Source organism: Ictidomys tridecemlineatus, chromosome 4 (genome assembly GCF_052094955.1).
Source record: "Ictidomys tridecemlineatus isolate mIctTri1 chromosome 4, mIctTri1.hap1, whole genome shotgun sequence".
NCBI classification, from domain to species: domain Eukaryota; kingdom Metazoa; phylum Chordata; class Mammalia; order Rodentia; family Sciuridae; genus Ictidomys; species Ictidomys tridecemlineatus.
The window spans coordinates 97,787,741-97,807,817 of NC_135480.1; the positions used below are offsets into that span (position 1 = coordinate 97,787,741).

Here is a 20,077-nt window from a genome sequence, read left to right on the forward strand (position 1 = left end):
GTGAGGCACTGGGTTCGATTCTCAGCACCATATAAAAATAAATAAAATAAAGGTCTATCAACAATTGAAAATATATATTAAAAACAACAACAACAACAAACTGTGATGTTATATTTGAGAATGCTGAGTGTTGCCTGACAAGGGAACTCTGTTTCTTGGTGTTCTGAAATTTCTGTCTTATTGCTTAACAGGTTTCAAAGTAAGCCTGGCATGGAGAATAAATGCATCCCAGAGTTTGGTAAGATTTTAAAATGTAATAATTAGAACATTGTTGCCTAAAAAGGACAGAACACTAACCTAGTAATGAAAACTGCAAGGATATATCTTGTTAAAAGGAGTGATATTTTAACTATCTTTTTGGTGACAGGGGAAGTGAATTAAAAAAAAAAACAGAAGATGAATAAAAGCAACATTACAGTAGATCACATATAAGGAAAACCATAAACTGAATTTGAATTTTAAAAATTAAGGTCAAAGCATATTTAAAATAGTAAATCTATGCAGCATAGAAAAGTTCCATGAAGACTGAGGGATACAATGAGTGGAAAAATAAAATCTCCTTTTCTTAAGTAGCCTGCAGTCTAGTGTAAATCCTAAAGTCAAACACTAGTGTGCGTGTCATCTCCCACCATTGAGATTGAGTTGAGAACTGCCCCTTTTATATCCACAATGTAGTTCCTGACCTATCTAGCTGTTCCTGCATACTCAAGCATTGGCTTTAGGAAAAATGTTTCCTAGGAAATCTCTAAATGAAGCATCATGCAACATGTCTTTTTATTTGAGATTTAGAACACATTTATTATTAGTTTTGGTTACATTTTGGACAACTTGCAAATCTTCATTCTCCATCCCTGCATATTCTGTTCATTGTTTGTAGGTAGTTTTTTTTTTTTTTTAATGAAACCCATTACGAATTATAACTTCTCTGACTCCATCCCTGTTTTGAAGGCAGGTATGAGCTGCCTTAATTAATGAATACAGCTACAACTGGTGAGGTCTTGCACATCTACCTTATTCTCATAACATACACCAACTGGTATCAGATTTTCCAGTCTCTGATTCTCATGCCCTTCACCTGTATTTTGAAACCGAGTGTAGTATGATTTTCGTTGTTCATCACTTCTTCAAAGTATTTAATTCATTACTGTGGAAGACTGTTATTAAATATTCTTTATGGGCCTAAAGCCCTGCCTCTTTACACTCATGATGACCACCAAAAACCAAACCAAACAACAACAACAAACAACAAAGGATGATCAATTGTGACTTCTATAAGAAGCTTAAATTCTAGTAGGAGATGTGGTTGTCTTGATAGATATAAACATATACAATCCAGAGAGTTTTTTTTTAGGATGCTTGCTTGGACTGTATTCCAATTTAGTAGGCTAATTGTTAGTTGTCATTTCTCATTACTGGATTATCACAATTGGGTTCCTCTCACCATTTCCTGTGTCCCTCTATTACTACTAATTCTACTCTTTCCTCAGTTTTTCTTTCACAGTTTGTACTCATAAAACTTTGCCAGACATGCCTTATATTCATTATGTTAGCTTTTTATTCTTTATCACTTGCCTAATCTACTTTGTGTAGTACTTATGTTTTCCAGTTATAAAGCAACTGTAATATTTTAAAATTTGGATAAAAAAGATTTGTTAAAAATCTTTAAGAGTACAGATCTATCTCAGTGATAGAGAGCTTTCCTAGCAAGTCTGAGGCCCAGAGTTCAATCCCTAGCATTGAAAAACAAACAAAAACCAAACCAAACTAAAAAACCCCCTAAATTATTCAAGAAATAGCAACTGGTCTATCTTCAGTCAGACTACCTTGGTTCAAATCCTAGCTCTGCTACTTTCTGGTTGGGTTAATTATTTAAACTCTTTAAACATCTGAAAGTGATGATGATAATAATAATAGTACATAGGTAGTATTACATAGTGATTAAAGAGAGAGGGGTCTGGCACTGGAGTTAGAGCTTAGCTCTTTTCACTTTTTTTCCTCTCTGATCTTGGTCAAATTTATTTTTCTAAACCATAGTTTCTCTTCAGTTGTCCAAAATATTGACAATACCTGTGTCATGATGGAATGTGATATGAGGTAAGGCATTTAGCACAGAGCCTAGCACCCCTCAACTATTAAACACATGAGAGGGTTATAACTGCTAAACTAAAACTCAGACATGTAAAACAAAGTAGCTTTCTAACTTTTCTGTTACTGGTTTGATATTATTCCTGCTGTTGATGGGGACAAAGTAAAATTTACTATCATAGGTTAATTAATACCTTTTTCTGTTTAAAAGATCTTTCAGGTGATTTCCCCATTTCTTTCATTGGTAAATGGACAGTCTTGGAGGGTTCCTTGGAGAATTCCTTTCCCTGCTATCTTCTCTTTATTCTCTTTCTCTGATTTGTATCTGGACACAGAGAGAAGCTTACATGACTTAATGGTAGCAGGAAAGATTTCTATCCCAGCAGGTATCTTTTTCTGCTGGTTCTATTATGCTCTGGTTGATGCATATAACTCACGTTGCCTCATCTTTGTCAGCTGATATTCTCTCTCCATCTACTATTGATGTCTTGTGACTGGTGTAGCTTATTGCTTGTTTTTCAGTCAGAGGAAGTGTAAGAGGTTTTTGGGAAAGTTCTCCATCAAGTTTGTCTCATGATTGAGCTCTCACTTGCTCTTACTGCTGGAGATGACCTGATGGGACCCATCAGCATTTCTCTTCCTTCCCTCATTCCTTTGTATTGTTCATCTGTGCATCTGTTTCCACTTAGTGATGGGATAGTGTCCCCTGAAAGCCATTCTTTTTATCAAAGTTTCAAATGGAAAGTGAAATTCAAGTCTGTTTTTTGGCATCACCTTGGCCCATCTAGGTATTTTTCCTTAAAGTTGGGGTGTGGGTGCAGAATTGAGGACTTTCCTTGATGGTATCTGTCCTTCCCTCTTCCTATCCCTCTTCTCTCTGTTCTCCTTTCACCAGTGCATGAAAGAATTACTACTCTCCCTCTGAGTATTCTGTTTTTCTTCCTATTGATACACATCAGTTTAGCCAGATTTGGTTGTTTTGATCTTGCTTTCAACTAACCTGGCTTTCAAGTCTTTTATGTTTCTGTGAGTTAGAGATGAAAATTTTAGATTTTATTGTTATAACTCTCATAAATATTAATTATAAAAATTAATGGGTCTCACTGTGGCATTTCCATACATTCATATATCATGCTTTAATCATGTTACACATTTATTCGTGCAGGACAAAACTTCATATACCAGTTAAGGCTAAAATTGAACAACTTTCTGTTGAAAACATGCAACTAAGAGTGTCTGTACTTAATCTTCTTAATATGAAAGAAAAAAAATGATTTTATCCAACTGAAATTATTGGTTTTGACTTGTATATCCTGCTAGCATTTTATATTTGAACATGAGTAGAAAATGTTTTCTTTTCATCCTTAATCTTTCAACTAACTTAGCCTGTAGTATTGAAATCTGTTCAGCTTGTTCTTTGAAATACTTGTCAACTTCTATTGTTGCTTCATTTTTTTATATCATTCTTTGACAATCTTTTTTGCAGTCAGTTTATGCCGTATTCCAAGTGAAGGAGAAGGGAATTAGTTGGATTATTATCAACACTTTGCAATATAAAAGTGCCATCCAGAATCAATTATATGGAAGAAATTGTGGTAGCTTTATAGGCATTATAAGATTTCAGGAATACTGATTGCTTTAAAAGAAAACTACAGTTTGATTAAAGGAGAACAGCTTTCACTTTGCACTGCAGAAGTCTGTTCTGAGATAGCTGGTGACTTTTCTCATAGATTATAGCTTAAAGTTTAACTTGCTGCATATTTTCCATTTCTGAATTTTCCCAATTTTTTGAGACTTTTTAAAAAGTTTTTTGACCTTCTTTTTATGCATCTGAAATATTTTTATTGGTACAGAATAATTCTATAGACTAGTGGGTTTCATATTATAATTTGTTTTATCTACTCCCCAATTACTACCTCCTTCCCTCTTCTCTCCTTCTGATTAACTTCTTCTACCTTGATGGTCTTCCTAATGCTATCATGATGTCATTTTTCTTTTTCTATTTTTCCTTCTAGATTCCACATGAGAAAAAACATTTGATATTTGTCTTTCTGAGTCTGACTTATATGATACTTGAAAGGAAATTGGACACAGGGCTGACCACTCGGACACACCAAGGCCAAGCAAAAGCAGATTTATTGTCAGAAAACCTGACAGGCTGCCTCTGCACAGAGAGAATAGCAGCAACTCCCTCTAAGAGTTTCCTTTTGTAGCAGGGTCATGGATGAGGGGAGGGGGACTCTATTATAGAGTTGAGGTGAGTCTTTGCAGTTGGTATAGCAAAAGCTGCCTAATCTCATAAAAGCAGGTTCCTATTAACTAAGGGCAGAAATGGACAGGTTTGTAGCAAATTTCTATTTCTTTAAGGGTAGGGACAGGTTTCTATTTCTTAAGAACAGAAGCAGGCAGTTATTTCTTAATTAGAACAGTAGTTCTAAAATGGGGTGGGGGAAAGGAAGATGGTTGAACTTCTGCCAATAATACTGTCTAGGTCCATTCATTTTCCTAAAAATGACAGTTTCAGTTTTCCTTTTGGTTGAATAAAACTCCATTGTGTACTTGTACCACATTTTCTTTACCCAGTCATTTATTGTCCATCTTCCCTTCTACCTATCCTTTCTTACCCACTCCTTCCTCTCTCTCCCCCTGATTCCCTTCCCAGCCCCTAATAATAATCCTTTTTCTACTTTGAAGTCTTTCTTTTTTTTTTTCTTTACAGTTTCCACATATAAGGGGAAAAAATGATACTTTTCTTTTTGTGTTTGGCTTATTTAGTTCAACCTGATGATTTCCAATTTCATCTCTTTCTGTACAAATGACAGGATTTTATTTTTCTTTATGACTGAGTAATACTATTATATTTTCTTTTTTTAATTCATCTGTTGATGGGCATCTAGGCTGATTCCATATCTTGGTTCTTTTGAAATAGTGCCATGATAAATATGGATATGCAGGTATCTCTTTTTATGTTGACTTCATTTCCTTTGGATATATACCAGTGTGTGTTATAACTGCATCATATATAGGGTAGTTTTATTTTTAGTTCTGGGGCTGTACTATTTATGTTCCTACCAGTACTGTATGAGTGTACCTTTTTCTCCTCAACCTTACCACATTCATCATTTTTTTTCTAATATTTTTAGTATTAGATGGACACAATGCCTTTATTATATTTATTCTTTTTTATGTGGTACTGAGAATTGAACTCAGTGCTTCACATGTGCTAGGCAAGTGCTCTACCACTGAGCCACAACCCCAGCCCTGTTTTTGTTTTTTAAAATAATACCTGTTCTAATTGGGGTGAGATAGAATCTCAATGTACTGGTGGCAGTAGTGCCAGAAGTATTTTTTGCCTGTTTGACATTGATCTGGACTGCTGAGGTGGTGGGGGTGGCTTTACCCACCAGGCATGAGAGCATGTGGTGGGGGCCTTTTCCCCATGGATAGATCAGGGTGGTAGTGCTGGTACCTATGGAGGGGTCCCCATAGAATGTGGTTACTATGGTGGGTGCTTCCCTCACATGATGCACTAGCAGAGCCCAGCTATAGCTGTGGTCAGTCTTTTGCCTTTTACACATAGCACTGAGAGTGCTGCATCCTTTTTTTCTGCCCTGTTGTTTTTTCTGCATTCAGAGTATTTCCTGATGTGGGGGAGCTAATTGTGGATTTGCTTACACTAAGCCGCTACCTCACCAATGCTGTGTCCATTAAAATCAGCTTTCCTCTCTAATACACAGGTTTCTCCAAGACAGTTTTTCTTTCTTTTGTGCCGGCCTGGGCATCTTCTTTGTCTGCCTGGACTTCCCCTTGACTGGTAGCCCTGGCTGCTGCCCATGCTGTGGTCCAAGCTGTACTTCTCCTTTTATTAGTCCCATGCTATATTGTGCTTCTTTTCTGTAGTCCCCATAGATCCGTGTGATCTTTTTAATGTGCTGTTGAATTCAATTTGTAGGTATTTTGCTGAGGATTTTTCCATCTTTCATCATCAAGGAGATTGGTCTATAGTTTTTTGTTATCACATCTTTGTGTTTTTTGTATCAGAATGATACTGGCTTGTTACTTAATAGGGAGGGGGTAGGGGGCCTTATTTGCTTGTCTGCCTTTCTTCTTGACTGTTTCTTCTCTTTCTTCGTGAATGGTTTGAGAAACATTGATGTTAGTTCTTCTTTAAAGGTTTAGCAAAATTGAACAGTGAATTTGGCTAGTCTGAACCTTTTCTTTGTTAAGAGTTTTTTTTTCTTTTTAAATTCCTGCTTCATTTCATTGCTTATTTTTGATTTGTTCAGAATTTTAATTTCCTTTTGGTTTAAAAAAGATCGAGACTACAAGTTTGTCCATTTCTTCTAGGTTTTCTAATTCATTGGAATGTAAGTTTTCAAAATAGTCTCTAATGGTCCTCTGGATTTCAGTGGTATCTGCAGTCTTTTTTCTTTTTTCTTTTCTTTTTTTTTTTTTAAAACTTTTCAGAAACACAACTTTTTGTTTCATGTTCCTTTGTATTGTTGTTCTGGTCTCTATTTCATTAATTTCATCTCTCATCTTCATTATTTCATTCCCTCTACTGGTTTTGGGTTTGGTTTGCTTTTGTTTTTACGAGACCTTGAGGTGCATCATCATTTACTTGAGATCTATTTTTTTTTTTAAATGTAGACACTCATTGCTATAAACTTCCCTCTTAGTATTGCTTTTGCCGTGTCCCACAGATTTTGGCACATTTTGTTTGATTCTAGGAATTTAAAAATTTCCCCTCTGCCTTCTTCAGTGACCCACTATTTGTTCCATATTGTGCTAGTCAATCTCCATGTGTTTGTATAACTTCTGCAGTTTTTTTTTGTTGATTTCTAATTTGACTTCATTGTTAAATCAGAAAAGATGCAAGAAATTATTTGAGTTTTAAAAAATTTGTTAAGACTTGCTTTGTGGCCTAATATATGTTTTAGAGAAAGTTATGTTTACTGATGGAAAGAATCTATTCTGAAATTGTTGGATAGAATATTCTGTAGATATCTATTAAGTCAATTTAATCTATGATGTAATTTAACTCTATTGTTTCTTCACAGTTTTTTTTTTTTTTTTGGTCAGGATGATCAAATGGTGAGAGGAGGGTATTGAAGTCCACTATTTTTGTATTGGGGTATATTGCTTTCTTTATAAGCTGAGTAGTTTTTGTTTTATAAGATTGGATATACAATTTTTTGTGTATAAATATTTATTATAATTTTATTTTCTTGACATATTGTGCCCTTGATAAATATTCAGTGATCTTCTTTGTGTATTCCATCTTATTTCATCTTAAAATCTGTTTTTTCAGATGTCAGTATAAGTACTCTTGCTTACTTTTGGATTCCATTTGCTTGGACTATTTTTTTTTCCATGCTTTCACTTCTTTTCCTTTTTCTTTTTCCTTTCTCTCCCCTCCCTCCCTCCCTCCCTCCCTCCCTCCCTCCCCCTCTCCCCCTCCCCCCCTCCTCTCTCTCTCTCTCTTTCTTTTGTACTGGGGATTGAACCTGGGCACTTTACTGCTCTACCATAGGGATATTACCTATTTCATTTATTTATTTATTTATTTGTGGTGCTGGGGATTGAACCCATGGCCTTGTGCATGTGAAGCAATCATTCTACTAACTGAACTATATACCCAGTTCTCTCCATTTTATTTTTTATTTTAACACAGGGTCTTGCTAAGTTGCTGAGGGTCTTGTTGAGTTGCTAAGAATAGCCTCAAACTTGTGATTCTTCTGCCTTTGCCTTCCACATTCTTGGGATAATAGGCATGAGCCACTGTACTTCTTGATGTGAGTTTCTTGTATTCAGAATATTGTTTGGTCTTGTTTTTTAATTTACTCATATATTCTTTGTCTTTTAATTGGAAAAATCAAGATAATTTGCATTTAGTATTATTATGGAAAGCTATGTATGTAATTTCTTTTTCTCTCTTTTTTTGGGAGGTGGGTATGAGAGTGTGAACCCAGGGCACTCCACTACTAAGCAATATCTCCAGTCCTTTTTATTTTTTATTTTGAGACAGGGTCTTGCTAAGTTGCTGAGACTGGCCTCAAATTTGTAATCTTCCTACCTTAGTCTCCTGAGTTGCTGGGATTATAAGTGTTCACCATAATCAGATAAAAGGTATGTACTTCTTCTTGCCAGATTTTCTCTTGGTTCTTTTGAATATTCTGTGTTTTTTCCTTTCTCCCTTATTTCTTTTGTATGTTTGATGTTTTACTGTACTGGTTATGTTTGATTTTTTCCTATTTCTCCTTTGCGTGTGTACTTTTCTTGTGTGATTTTTTGCTCTCATGATGTGTTTATCTTTCTACCTTTTCTGAGTATAGGCTTTCCTTAAACGTCTTCTGTAATACTGGTCCAGTGTTCATAAAGTCACTTCATTTATGATTATCTTAGAAGGTTTTCATTTCTTCTTCTTTTTTTTTTGAACAATCAATGTAAATATTTATTCACAGAAAAAAATAACTGAAGAAACTATAGCCATAGGGATGAATAAAGTAGTAATCCAAACAATTAAGGATGAAACCCTAATCTAGGAGAATAGAAATGAAGATAAAGCCAACAGGAGAGAGGTGAGAGAGATTTATAAATTAATGTCCATTGAAGTTTGTGATTAAGATAAAAAAAAAAGAAAGAGAAACTGAAATAGCTATCAGGTTTTATGCTAGGCAAGTACTTGACCACCAAACTATACCCCTAATCCCCTTTTTAATTTTTTTTTCTAAATCTGATTTTCTTCTTTTTTTTTTTATTGGTTGTATAGTAACCTTGGTTGGTCATTATTTTCTTTCAGGACTTGAAATATATAATTTCTCGCCCTTCTGGCCTTTATGTTTTCTGCTCAGTAATATGCTGTTAGTTTGATGGCTTTGCCTTTAAATATGGTGTGATGCTTCTCTTTTCTCTTTTTATGTTCTTTTGACCTTTACTTTTGAAAATTTAACTGTAATATGTTGTGAAGAGGTTATTTTCTGGTCATGTCTATTTAGGGTTCTAAATGCCTCCTGTACATGAATGTCTATGTCTTTCCCAGGATTTGGGAAATTTTATGCTGTTATTTCACTGAAGGGTTTTCTATGCCTTCAGTGTGTAGCTCTTCTCCCTTTAGTGTGCTGATTATGTATACATTTTATGTTTGAATGCTGTCCTACAGATCTTGTATGTTCTCTTCATTTTTTTTATTGCTGTCTGAATGTAATATTTCAACAGACTTATCTTCAAGCTCTCATATTGTGTCTTCTGCTTTACCTGTTTTGTTGTTAAAGCTTTCAGTTTTTTAATCTCTTATTGAACTTTTCATTTCCAAGTTTTCTACTTGATTCTGTTTAAAAATCTCTCTTGCTTTATTGAAGTACTCATTCATATCCTTAATTGCCTTCCTTAATTCATTCAACTGTTTAAAAATCATTTCTTTGATTTATTTGTCTGGTATTTCCTCCACTTTAGTATTTTTGGAACTTCTTACTATGGAGTTATAAACAGTCAGAAAATATACCTCATCTAAGTGGCCAAGGAGGTGGCACTTGTTTTTTCACATTTCTTGTGTTGCCATTTGCACATCTTTGGGGATGGATATCTTTTCCACTTTATGTGATGGCCTTCTTGGCTTTCTTCTGACAATGTTTTGGCAATGTATTGGTTTATTGTGTGATGCTGAGTTTATTTACAGCTGGATGACATAGTACAATCTCTTTGTAGCTTCTTTGATTGTGATTCATGAGTTTGTATGCAGAGTGTATCGCATCAGTGTTGGAGAAGCCCACTGTTTTTGCAAGTCCTGTTTGAGTGGGGACATTCTGGTACTTCAGGCAGATGTGGTGTAGATAGCAAAATGTGGAGGATACACCTTTTAAAATTACTCCTCCTGTGGGATTGGAAGCCCCTATAAAGAGTTGGGGTTATCCATGGATTCTGTTCATAGTAGCTCTTTTACTTGAAAACAATTCTGATGCTGGTTGCTCTCATTGTGCTGAGGGGCTGGAAACTTTTGTCCACTGATTGTAGACTGGTACAAATCTAGATACCTCGTGGGGAGGGGTAGGGAGTAGAATCACAATTCTCATTGTGGAAGACTCACTTTCAATTTTATGAGCCCTACACAATCTGACCAGGTGCAACTGTGATCAATGTAGATGACTTGGGTAGATGCAATGTATTTTCTGATTGTGTATTTTCTCTATGCAGGTACTGCCCAGGAGGAGGACTTCAGCCTCCGCTTAGCTGTGCCTTCTGGATATGGATTAATATCTGGGAGCTTGTGTCCCTTCTTTCATTTAAGTGGAAGTATCGGCCAGAGTTTAAGCAGGACTGGTTTGTGGTAGGAGCTGGGCTTATCTCAGAGACAAAGTACCTGCTTAATGTGCATGAGGCCTTGGGCTCAATCCCCAGTACTGGAAAAAAGTAAAAATTAAATAAAGAGCACAAAAGGGGGAAAAAGCCCCAATAAAAGTAGAAATAAAGCGGGGGGAATGAGAAGAAGGTAAAGTTGAAATTAAAAATAAAATAAGAGAATAAACAGTCAAAACAAGTCAAAATTCCTCTTAGCTTCTTGGAAATGCGGGTGAGGGTGGAACATCTTGGACTATGTCAATCTGATTTCTCTGTGTCTTCTAAAGTTGGGGGTTTGTCAGGTATGGAGGTGTAGTGAGTTGTGGCTGAAGCTTGTTGAAATTCCTCTCAGTTCTTATCAAATGAGTTGAGGTGGAATGCTGGCTACACCTGAGGTATAATCCAGTATATTTTCTTCAGAGGTTATTTTCTAGGTGCAGTGTGGCAAATGTTAAAGCTCCTAGTTACAGCATTGTTAAGAGTTTCCTGAAAAATGTAGTGAATTTCCTCTCTAAAGCTAGTTTGTTATGTAGACACCAGGTCATGTATTTATTTAAGTTGTTTGGTAACAGGGTGAAGCCTTCTGCACCAGGCTGTGGCTCTTTCTCTTTTACCTTTACCCTCCCTGAAGGGAAAGTCCTTTTTTCCAGCCAGTTGTTGGGTACCAAGTGCTGGGGTATTTCACTCCTCTTGCTTTGTTATTCTGCTTAATCTCTGGATTTCACTAGTTTTCACTTTCTCTGGTATTGGTTTCCAGTGCTTACCTACAACTGATCACCTCCTTATACAGTTACTTGTTGCTTTTGATCTATCCTGTGCAGGTGTAGAATAGTGCCGGGTGCCTCTATTCTGCTATTTTGCTTCTCCTTCTTTTTCTTCTTTTTTTTATAGTATCTTTTGAAGAACAGAAGATTTTAGTTTTAATGAAACCCATTTCTACTATTTTTTTCTTTTATGGTTATTACTTTTACTATTTTATTTAAGAAAGTTTTACCTGTATGAATATTGCAAATATATTCTGTGTTTTCTTCTAGTAGCTTTAGGGTTTTAACTTTTTGTTTAATCCTATCAGTCATCTAAAATTAATTTTTTTCTTTGTGGTGCTAGTGGTCAAACCAGAGCTTCACATGTACTAGGCAAGTGCTCTACCACTGAGCTGTGTCCTCAGCCCCCAGATTAATTTTTGTATTTGGTATGAAGTACAAGTCAGGGTTATCTTTCCTATTTATATATATAGTTGTTTCAATACCATTCATAGAAAAGATAGTACATTTTCTATTGAATTATGTTGGTGCGTTTGTTGAAAATCATTTGAGTGTGTTTTATGTGTCTATTTCTGGATTTTTCTATTGTTACCATAATTGCAGTTTTGATCTTCACTTTGACTTAAATTTATTTAGTAGTATACTGACTTCTTTCAAAACAACTCTGACTTGCAACTTAGAAAACCATTGTTTTAGGGTCATATCAGTACTGAGATTTAATAGTTATTCACCTAAATAGAAATGTCTGTTGTTTAAAGTAGTAGTTTTAAACTTAGCAGTATACCTAGGGAGATTTAATTTTTAATTTTTTTCATATTTTTAATTGGTGCATTATAATTGTGCATAATGGTGGGATTTATTGTTACATATTCATGCATGCATGTGATATAACAATATGATTTGGTCAGTATCATTGCTCAATATTTTCCCTCTCTTCTTCCACCTCCCTGGTCCCTTTTCTGTATTCTAGTGGTCTCCCTATGCTTGTCCCTTTTTTCCTGTATAGCTTCCATGTGTGAGAGAAAAAATAGTACTCCTGACTTTCTGATTATTGCTTATTTTGCTTAATATAATGTTCTCAAGATTTATCTTGCAAATGACGTACATTTTTTTTAATGGCTGAGTAAAAAACTTCATTGTGAATGTATATCATATTTTGTTTATCCATGGATGGACACTGAGGCTGGTTCCATAGTTTGGCTGTTGTGAATTGTGCTGCTATAAAATACATGAATATGCCTGTACCACTATAGTATGCTGACTTTAATTCTTTAGGTTAAATACTTAGGAGTGGTATAGCTGGGTCATATGGTGGTTCTGTGTCTAGTCTTTTGAGGAACCTCAATACTTATTTCCATAGTGATTATACTAATTTACAATCCCACCAATATTGTAAAAGTATACCTTTATTTCTAGATCCTCCATAACATTATTATTTGTATTCTTGATGCCATTCTAACTAGAGTGATATGAATTTCAGTATAATTTTGATTTGTATTTCCCTAACTGCTAAAGATGGTGAACATTTTTTCATGTTTGTTGACCATTTGTATTTCTTCTTTTGAGAAATGTCTAGTTATTTGCCTATTTATTAGTTGGTTCTTTTTTTGGTGTTGAGTTTTATGGGTTCTTTACTCTTGATATTAATCCTCTGTCAGAAGAGTAGCTAATAAAGATTTTCTCCCATTCTGTAGGTTTTTTCTTCATATTCTTAATTGTTTCTTTACTATGCAGAAGCTTTTTAATTTGATGCCATCCCATTTATTAATTCTTGGTATTATTTTTAGAGTTTTAGGGGTCCTATTGAGAAGGTTGTTGCCTATATCTGTATGTTGGAGCATTGGCCAGTTGCATAGTTTCTGGTAGAATTTTTTGGTCTTTGATTCATTTTGAGTTGATTTTTGTGCAAGATGAGAGGTGAGTATCTACTCTCATTCGTCTACACATGGATAACCAGTTTACCCAGCACCATTTGTTAAAAAGGCTGTCTTTTCTGCAGTGTACATTTTTGGCAGCTTTGTCAGAGATCAGACGACTATATCTGTGTGGGTTTTTCTCTGTGGCTTCTGTTCTCTTCCATTGTCTGTTTCTGTTTTTTATGCCAGTACCATGGAGTTTTTGTTACTCTGTGGTATAGTTTGAAATCAGATATTATGATACTTCCAGTATTGATTTCTTGGTATAGAACTACTGTGACTCTTCTGCACCTTTTTTTCTTCCAAATGAATTTTAGGACTTTATTCTAATTCTGTGAAGAATATCATTGGTTATTTTGGTGAGGATTGCATTGAATCTATAGATTACTGGGGTAATACAGCTATTTTAACAATATTAATTCTGCCTATTCATGAACATGGGAGGTCTTTCCATTTTCTTGTGTCTTGTTCATTTCCATTTTTAGTGTTCTATAGTTTCCATTCTAAAGGTCCTTGGCTAGGTTTATTCCTAGATAGTTTTTTTGGTTCTTTTTTTAGGCTATTGTGGATGGGATTGTTTTCCCAATTTCTTTCTCAGGATATTATTAGTGTATATGAAAGCTACTGATTTTCATATGTTGATTTTATAACCTATTTTACTGAATTTGTTTAGTAGCTCTAGTAGTCTTTAGGTTTAACTTCTTTCCTCCTCAGGTGTTTGATTCTGTTTTATAATTTTAAATGATAGAGTCATCAATGATAATTCTCATCTGCTTTTCTTTTAGGTCTAATTCTATTATGTCTTTCTATTCTTGTTTATGTTAGATGATTTTCTTGTTGTGTAATCCTCAGTTGTTATCTTCTGATTGATGAAGCACTACATATGGGTATTCTATGTTTTTTGATATTAGTATGTCTATTGAGAAAGAATTTATTTCTTTTGTTTTGCGTGAGGGAATATATCCTGCTTCCTTGCTTAATTGTTTACTTATTTAGTTATTTGGTTGGTTTTTCCCAAATTAGACAGACAGGCAGTATAAATTAGAATTTCAGATCTTTACCAAGGCTCACTAATTCTTAAGGGAAGATTCTTCCCCTCTTTTTTTTCAGTCTTGACCAAACAGATAAGCATTTTTGTCATCTTTATTTATTAGTGGATATATAATTTTTTCCAGCCTATACTTTCTTTGATTGTAGCCCTTTGAAAGTTCAAACTTCTGTATTTCAGGCTTCATATCTTGTCTTCATTTTCAGTTAAAACAATAAATCCATAAAGCTAGAAGGTAATGAATGAAGGGTGTTGCCATCTGGCTAGGCTGATGAGATGAGCAGGCTTCAAAGGAGCTGACTGCAACAATAAAGTAAGAAAATGGCGAAGAAACCACGAAACACACAAACATGAGTTTCGAGGGTAGGACTACTCTGCCACCCCAAGAGTCAGCTTCACACTGGGCAGTGCTGGAAAAAGCAACATCAAGAGCACCCCTGAAACTCATCTATTTTTTAGGGAAAAGACATTTGATAGAATATTCCACCCAAGTAAGGCAAGGAGTAGTGTTATAATAGGGAGTAGCCCAATCCCATTGGGTGATGCCCAAGTCCAGACCTGAGGCACTTTCTTGCTGAGCAAAGGTAGCACAGCATGTGATGTTAGTTCAATACCCTCATTACTCAAGGCTGAGAGAGTGTGCTTAGCTTGTGGGCAGGGAAGCCCCTGACATATTCCCATTTTTAATTTATAAATGCAATTGAGGGGTTATAACTTCCAGTCATTGGATCCTTGGTCCAATGATATCATGATCTACTATTATGATATAAAAAGAATTAGTAGAAAATATATCATTTCAATAATATACCCTGTAGAATGTTTCAGCATGTTTTTAGGACTAAAGCCATTTAATTCTTGAAGTATTTGATCAACTAGAAAGGTTAGGATCCAAAAGATCGATTTTACATTTTTGAATACCCTGGATATGTTGACATAACTCCAGAAGATCCAGGTTATTATTATTACTCTGCCAAATACCCATTAGGAGATTTTTAATCTTTTCTCAATCTCATTGGGAAGATTGTATTTGGCCAAGTAATACAGACATATTTATAATTATCATGGCATTCAAGCCTTTTATTAAACTTAAGAGCATAAAGCTCATTTGTAATATTTATTACAGTGGTTTCTAGAATATTTATCTCAGTTTCAATCCTTTCATCAATATTTATCTGATAATGGAGGGCTTTGGAAGAATTTTGTGCCAAATTATTAAGAAAATTAATATGTTGTAAGTTTTGAGACATAGCCGCAGAGGCTGTAATCTAGAAACAATGAATAAAAGTAGAGTAGCCCTCTAAGGATCAATACCAAGTGCTGGCTTTGTTCTGGTTAACTGGGCACACACCTGTTGCAAAGCCTGAACACCAACTATAGCATACCATGGTTCTGAATTGTTAGCTGGCAATAAGACAAAAGAAGGTTGATGAAGGATCAAAGTCCCTTCATCTATTGTAACTAATGATGTAGTTAGTTAAATTGTATCTTTTACAGGCTACAGGATATTTATCATCCTTTCTCTTAATTCTCACATTTACAATAATTAGAGAATAAGGAGATTGAACATAGACCCTCAGGCCATAGCAGGAATATTGCTTACAATTCCTGCCTATGAAATCAGGCATAGGTCTGTCAGTAATGCAAAAATTCTGGGGCAGCAATTAAGTGCCAATCATCCTTCTGGATGCCACCTCGCTGAGGGTTAGGGTATTACCAATAAACCTCCAGGGATCATGACATCCTTGCATAATTGTCTTTGCAATTCTAGGAGACCAGTTTAAAATATAACCACTATTTCTACACTTTATGTTGCACAAGTCATTTGCACAATCCATCCATTTAGGAAAGGTGCCAAATTTTATTGTAGAATGATTAGGGCAATAATATATTGGCAGATACTCTATGTAAATAACTGGCCTGTATGGGAAAATTTCATCTCAATAATCTTTCTATTTTGACAACTGTTCAGATATATAAGTATAGTTTTAATTTCTAAGGACCAGCAAGATTAGCCAGTTTAGGTTCCACATATGCTATCTTTCCCTTGAAAGATACCCTTAGCCAGCCAGCCTGTTTATAATGAGGTCAACATATAGGTAGCTGACCACTATAACCAGTACATGGATGGATTTTCCAGCCCACATTATAAGATACATTAAGAGGTGGACTTGGGGAATGGATCTACAGAAGTCTCTTTATAGGTTTTTCTTACCTAGCAGCTTGTGAAGCTTGCATGGCTGTAAACTCTGTGGTTGGAGATGTATCTTCCGGTGTCAGGTGTTTTTCAGCCATTTCCATGCTGAATGTTCAGCAGCAGTAAGACTTTTAGTATCACAATTTAAGAAAAAGTTTTGAAATATTCTTTAAGATTTAATGTGTGCATGTAGGGTCCTGTTTTTCCCCTTTTTATTTATTAAAATTGAATAAAAGGCTGGCATAAGTCATAGTATCATTAGTCTTAAGTTATAGACAATAGTTTAGTACATTTTTTGTTCTGATTTGTTATACATGATGGCAGAATGCAATTAATTTCGTATTACACACATAGTGTACAGTTTTTCAAGACTGATTGTACACAAAGTATTTTCACACCATTCGTGTCTTATACATGTACGCTTAGGGTAAGGATGTCCAACTCATTCCACCATCATTCCTACCTCTCTGCCCCCTCCTTTTCCTTCCCTTTCCTTTGCCCTATCTAAAGTTCCTCCATTTCTCCAATGCTCCCCGACCCCCAATCGCCATTATGTGTCTGCATCCTCATATTCAAAGAAAACATTCAGCCTTTGGTTTTTTGGGATTGGCTTGCTTCACTTGAAATTATATTCTCCAACTTTATCCATTTACATGCAAAATTCATAATTTTATTCTATTTTAATGCTGAGTAATGTTCCATTGTATATATTTACCAAAGTTTCCCTATCCCTATTCATCTACCGAAGGGCATCTAGGTTGGTTCCACAGTTTAGCTATTGTGAATTGTGCTGCTATAAACATTGATGTGGCTGTGTTACTATAGTATGCTGATTTTAAGTCCTTTGGGTATAAACCGAGGAGTGGGATAGCTGGGTCAAATGGTGGTTCCATTCCCAGTTTTCCAAGGAATCTCCATACTGCTTTCCAGATTGGCTACACCAATTTGCAGTCCCACCAGCAATGCATGAGTGTACCTTTTCCCCCACATCCTCACCAACACTTATTGTTGTTTGTATTCTTAATAATTACCATTCTGACAGAAGTGAAATGAAATATTAGAGTAGTTTTGACTTGCATTTCTCTAATTGCTAGAGATGTTGAACATTTTTTTATATGTTTGTTGATTGATTGTATGTCTTCTTCCAAGAAGTGTCTGTTCAGTTCCTTGACCCATTTATTGATTGGATTATTTGTTTTTTTTTGTGTGTGTGTTAAGGTTTTTGAGGGACTGGGGATGTGGCTCAAGTGGTAGCGCGCTCGCCTGGCATGCGTGGGGCCCAGGTTCGATCCTCAGCACCACATACAAAGAAAGATGATGTGTCCACCGATAACTAAAAAATAAATATTAAAATTCTCTCTCTCTCTCTCTCTCTCTCTCTCTCTCTCTCTCTCTCTCTCTCTCTCTCTCTCTCTCTCCCCCCTCTCTCACTCTCTCTTTAAAAAAAAAAGTTTTTGAGTGCTAGTACTCTATCTGATGTACTTATGGTAAAGATTTGCTCCTATTCTGTAGACTGTCTATTCACCTCACTGATTGTTTCTTTTACTGAGAAGACGCTTTTTAGTTTTAATTCATCCCATTTATTGATTCTTGGTTTTAATTCTTTCGCTACAGGAATTTTATTAAGAAAATGGGGCCTAAACTGACATGATGGAGATTTGGGCCTACTTTTTCTTCTAATAGACACAGTGTCTCTGGTTTAATTCCTAGGTCCTTGATTCACTCTTGAGTTGAGTTTTGTGCTTGGAGAGAAAGAGGTTTCATTTCATTTTTTTTACATGTGGATTTCCAGTTTTTTCCACACCATTTGTTGAAGAGGCTATCTCTTCTCCAATGCACATTTTTAGTGCCTTTGTCCAATATAAGATAACTGAAGTTATGTGGGTTTGACTCTGTGTCCTCTGTTCTGTATCATTGGTTTACAGGTCTATTTTAGTGCTAATAGCATGCTGATTTAGTTACTATTGTTCTGTAGTATAGTTTTAAGTCTGGAATAATAATGCTACCAGCTTTGTTCTTCTTGCTAAGGATTGTTTTGGCTATTCTGGGTCTCTTTTATTTCCAGATGAATTTTATTATTTGCCTTTTCTATTTCTATAAGGAATAGCATTGGGATTTTGATTGGGATTGCATTAAATCTGTATAGTGCTTTTGGTAGTATGGTCATTTTTATAACACTGATTCTGCCTATCCAAGAACAAGATAGATCTTTCCATTTTGTAAGGTCTTCTTTAATTTATTTCTTTAATGTGTTGTATTTTTCATTGTAGAGGCTTTCATCTCTTTTGTTAAGTTGATTCCCAAGTATTTTATTTTTTTTGAGGCTATTGTAAATGGGATGGTTTTTCTCATTTCCCTTTCTGAGGATTTGGCACTGATATACAGAAATGCCTTTGATTTATAGGTGTTGATTTTATATCCAGCTACTTTGCTGAATTCATTTATTAGTTCAAGGAGATTTCTGGTGGAATGTTTTGGGTCTTCTAGGTATAGAATCATATCGTTTGCAAATAGTGATAATTTAAGTTTTTCTTTTCCTATCTATATCCCTTTAATTTCTTTTGTTTGTCTGATTGCTCTGGCTAGAGTTTCAAGCCAGAAGAATAGAAGTGGTGCCAGAGGGCATCCCTGTCTTATTTCAAATTTTAGAGGGAATGCTTTCAATTTTTCTCCATTTAGAATGTTGTTGGCCTGGGGCTTAGCATAGATAGCCTTTACAATGCTGAGATATGTTCCTGTTATCCCTAATTTTTTAAGCATTTTGAACATGAAGGGGTGCTGTATTTTATCAAATATTTTCTTAGCATCTATTGAGATGATCATATTATTTTTATCTTTTGAGTCTATTGATCTGATGACTTACATTTATTGATTTCCATTCATTGAACCAACCTTGTATTCCTGGGATGAACCCTGGTTGATCGTGATGCACTCTCTTTTTGATATGTTTTTGTGGTCTATGTGCTAGAATTTATTGAGAATTTTAGTATCTACATTCATTAGAGATATTGGTATGAAGTTTTCTTTCTTTGATGTGTCCTTATCTGGTTTTGGAATCAGGGCAATATTGGCCTCATAGAATGTGTTTGGAAGTGTTCCCTCTTTTTCTATTTCATGAAATTATTTGAGAAGTATTTGTGTTAGTTCTTCTTTAAAGGTTTTGTAGAACTCAGTTTTGTATTCATTCTGGTCCTGGGCTTTTCTTTGTTGGTAGACTTCTGATGGCATCCTCTGTTTCCTTGCTTGAAATTGACCTGTTTAAAATGTGTATGTCATCCTTATTTAATTTAGGCATATCATATGCCTCTAGAAATTTGCCAATGTCTTCAATATTTTCTATTTTATTGGAATACAAATTTTTAAAATGATTTCTGTTTTTCTTTTGTATTTCTGTGGTGTCCATTGTAATATTTCCTTTTTCATCTGAATGTTAGTAATTTGAGTTTTCTGTCTCCTTCTCTTCATTAGTATGGCTAATGGTTTATCAATTTTATTTACTTTTTCAATGAACCAACTTTTTGTTTTGTCAGTTTTTTCAGTTGTTTCTTTTGTCTCAATTTTGTTGATTTGAGCTGTAATTTTAATTATATCCTGTTTCTTACTGCTTTTGGGGTTGATTTGTTCTTCTCTTTTTAGGGATTTGAGATGTAATATAGGTCATTTATTTGTTGACTTTTTCTTCTTTGAAGGAATGAACTCCATTCAATGGACTTTCCTCTTAGAACTGCTTTTA

At 35.0% G+C, this 20,077-nt stretch overlaps 1 protein-coding gene across 5 annotated transcripts in view; it reads left to right on the forward strand.

The window, feature by feature from the left end:
- Rexo2 (RNA exonuclease 2) overlaps positions 1–20,077 on the forward strand; it is an 82,601-nt gene that overhangs the window by 35,186 nt on the left and 27,338 nt on the right. For all 5 annotated transcript variants that reach the window (XM_078047047.1, XM_078047049.1, XM_078047051.1 and 2 more), the window contains one exon: positions 192–238. The gene's annotated coding sequence lies outside the window, so the exon portion shown is untranslated. The remainder of the gene's footprint in view (positions 1–191; positions 239–20,077) is intronic.